The 3703-nt window shown below is 53.4% G+C and overlaps 1 pseudogene across 1 annotated transcript; it reads right to left on the bottom strand.

Annotated features, from left to right (window-relative positions):
• Positions 1-313: 313 nt before the first annotated feature.
• Positions 314-2813, bottom strand: LOC122687814 (annotated as a pseudogene). Its single transcript, XR_006339236.1, has 2 exons — positions 2627-2813; positions 314-552 (listed from the first exon to the last, which is right to left on the bottom strand). The product of XR_006339236.1 is annotated as a lingual antimicrobial peptide-like (transcript).
• Between the last annotated feature and the right edge of the window lie 890 nt (positions 2814-3703).

A 3703-nucleotide genomic window follows, 5' to 3' on the forward strand; every position in this document is an offset into this window, starting at 1 on the left:
CAGAGGAAGGGGTTTTCCTCCTGAGCAGGGGTCGGGGGTTTCCCTCGGGCCTGGTGTCCTGGTGATTCTGGACCCTTGGGGTTCATGTTTGAGGGGAGATGATGGGCAGGCCAGGGTGTCCTGGGCCTAGAAGCAGGAAGGACAGCAGACAGAAGGGCTGGGGAAGGTCAGGCCCCCAAGGAACAGGGGATCAGAGCACCCATCACGATCCCCCGATGGTTCCCGTAAGGAGCTCAGAGAGCATCCTCAGGGATTTCGGAATTCGCCTGGGATCAGACACCACAGAACAACCTCAGTGACCCGTGGGCAATTCTTTAATTTTGAACAAAATTTATTCTGGTTTACATTTTAGATGCTCTGTTGAAGGGTGTGGTTTCTGACTCCGCATTGGTCCTGGCCGTGTCTTAGTCTTCTTTTACTTCCTTCTGCAGCATTTTACTGGGGCCCCGAGACAAGTGCCAATCTGTCTCATGTGTCCAGGGCACCGGATCGGCACACAGACGCCTTTATTCCTACCGCAGCTTAGAGGATTTCTTACTCCTTGAGTAAATCCTAAAAAGAGAACGAAGAGGGAATAAACGTGTCAGCAGGAAAAGCGGCATCTCGAGAAGGGCAGCTGTGTGCCCTCTGAGCGAGGCCCTGGGGCTTTCTGTGCTGAGATGCGGACACGGCCTCATGACAACAGGATGTGAGTGCAGGACACCGTGGACCAGTTTCCTGACAAACGCTGACCCAGCCGGGCTCTGGTGGACCCTCACGTTTCCAGAAGCAGAGGCTGAGGGACTGGGGCGTGAGGAGCACGGTTGTGTGTGGGGTCAGCTCCACCACGAGGGCAAAGACCCGGAAGCTCTGCTACATCCACCTTCCGGCCGGGAGTCAGAATTGGCCCGCGCGCGTCTATTTTCACTGTTTAGTTTTCCACTCAAGGAGTCAGTCAAGTAGTGGAGCTGAGATAGGAGGAAAAGATGCAGCTGACAGTGTAAGAAGTTTTTAAAGAGAACTTAGTCTCAAAGGTAACTTCCAACTGACAGTAACAATGGTTCCGGAAAATAAGTTTTGTATCATTGTCTCTACTGACTCAGAGCTCTCGGCGCTGGGGCGAGTTAGCCCCTCTCCTGCCTTTGTGGTTTCCTCCTGACCAGCGGCCTTCCAGCTTTCCTCATACGCTCTCCTCATCCCTTTGTGGTTTCCTCTCGACCAATGGCCTTCCCGCTTTCCTCACAGGCTCTCCTCATCGCTTTGGGGTTTCCTCCCGACCAGCGGCCTTCCCACTTTCCTCATATGCTCTCCTCATCCCTTTGTGGTTTCCTCTAGACCAGCGGCCTTACAGCTTTCCTCATATGCTCTCCTCATCCCTTTGTGGTTTCTTCCCGACCAACGGCCTTCCCGCTTTCTTCACACGCTCTCCTCTTCCCTTTCTGGTTTCGTCCAGACCAGTGGCCTTCCCGCTTTCCTCACACACTCTCCTCATTCCTTTGTGGCGTCCTCCCGACCAGCAGCCTTCCCGCTTTCCTCACATGCTCTCCTCATCCCTTTGTGGTTTCCTCCCGACCAGCGGCCTTTCCGCTTTCCTCACATGCTCTCCTCATCCCTTTGTGGTTTCCTCCTGACCAGTGGCCTTCCCGCTTTCCTCACACACTCTCCTCATCCCTTTGTGGTTTCCTCCTGACCAGCGGCCATCCCACTTTCCTCATATGCTCTCCTTCTCCTTTTCTGGATTCCTCCTGACCAGCTGCTTTTCTGTTTTCCTCACACGCCTTTTTCCTCTTGATCACAAGTCACCTCTGGTCCCTTTCTAGTTAGCCCCCGCAGGGTTTGAACTTGGGCCTTGGGAACTGCGAGGCCGTCATCCTTACACCACTGTCCTGTCTCCCTGCCACTGTGCTAAGAGTTGGGTTACAGTCATAAACAACACTGATCAGACAAGGGCTTTTCAACTTCATTTTGACATCTAATCAGTTGTCAGATCTCAGTCTCTGCATCCTCTCTCTCCCTCTCTCCCTCCTTCCTTTCTTCCTACATATTTTCATCTTATTTCTGGAAATATCAAGGGTAAGATGAAAATTAGACATCTGATCCTGCACATTGCCTTGTATGTGCTGCCTCCCAGCTGTGGAGCGAGCATCGCATCGTCAGCGATGTGTCCTGGAGGACGTTCCTGCTGAGGAGACTCAGCACGGAGTGTCCCAAGAGCAGCTCCCGAAGCCCAGGCTCAGCCTGACTCTCCTCTGGACTTCTCTGGTTGCCCAGAGCCACCACCCTTCAAGTAGAAAGATTTATAAAGCGACATTCTGCACTTCTGTCAAGGACAAAATCAGATTTCTTGCTCTTACGAAAAAGAAAAAAGGAGAGTCTCTTAACAGAGGCATCTTCTGTTTCCTCCTCATGAAACCAATGAGGAGACGGGCTCAGAAGCTTTGTCTTGCTAGAGTGGCTTAGAAACAGCCAGGAACTTTGCAGGGCAGTTCTCAGACCCCTCCCGCTACTAAGGACTCAGCGCTGGCTTCTCAGAAGCATCACACACGGTGGGTTTAGTCTGACCCCGTGTAGATGAGGGTAGCAGGACAGAAGGAGGTAGAAACAGGAGCGAGAGCCCGCGGCTCCCCCGGGGCTCCCAGGAGCTCACCTGACCCAGCAGACAGGACCAGGAAGAGGAGCGCGAGGAGCAGGTGATGGAGCCTCATGCTGGCAGCCGGAGCTCTGGGGCTGACGCTGGAGAAGAGGCTGCGCTTGCCGCTTTATAAAGGTCCCAGGTTCCGGGAGGAATTCCGCGCTGGCTGTGGATTTGGTTCTTATGAACTGGTCAACTGAGTCTCTTTCTGTGTGTCCTGGGAGTGGCCTCTATAGCACAAAGCAGGATCAGTCACTCTTATGCTAATGAGGCTATGGAAAACCCCAGAAAAACCTTTCCTGCTTCCCTTTTGACCAGATACTTCTCCCTGGCAGTGAGTTCAGCTGGTGGGTAGGGGTGTGGCAAGGCCCAGGGGCCTGTCTCCCCTGGCAGGGGCACAGACTTCTTGCTCAACCTTCGCTTACCTGCTCCCCAGCCCCACCCTCACCCCTGCAGGGCTTTGAATCTGCCCACTGTTGCCCTGAGAGGCTGTTTCAGGGTAAAGTGGGGACTAACTCATTCAGAGGCAGTTTCTTCCCTGGACAAGACTTGCTGACTCCAATATCCGCAGAGACAGCCATGCTCTCTCTGACCCATAGGGCGCTGAAGGAAGAGACCCAGTGGTCCCATCCCGCTCCCCACACCAGCTAGCCCATTATGGGGTGGCAGCAACAGTCGCCCCCAAAATCTTGGTTTTCTCTGCCCACTGGAGCTGAATAAAACTTGTGGAGACAGAGTTTGGAGCAAATGGAAAGATGGCTTTAACCCTTAAGCTGGCAGAAGGGAGAACACAGTAGGCTCTTGCCTCAAGGATCCTGTCTCCCCTCCATTGGGAATCCAGGGGATCATACAGCTGGGGCTCATAGTCAGGGGTTGGAGATACACCATAAAAGGTGTAGGGATCGTGAATCCTCTCTTTTTGCACTGTTTGGAGACAGTCAATAGGCCAGTGTTGCGTAGGTAGGTATTTGGGTCTGGCAGTTGGTCCTGGTGGTTGGGTCCATTGTCCTTTGGGGATTTCCTGGCGACTTTCTTCCTGTAATACAGAAGGGGGAAAGCAAACTACTAGGGGGTGGCTGCCAAAGAGAGTGA

The sequence above is a fragment of the Cervus elaphus genome, chromosome 32 (assembly GCF_910594005.1).
Source record: "Cervus elaphus chromosome 32, mCerEla1.1, whole genome shotgun sequence".
Lineage (NCBI taxonomy): Eukaryota > Metazoa > Chordata > Mammalia > Artiodactyla > Cervidae > Cervus > Cervus elaphus.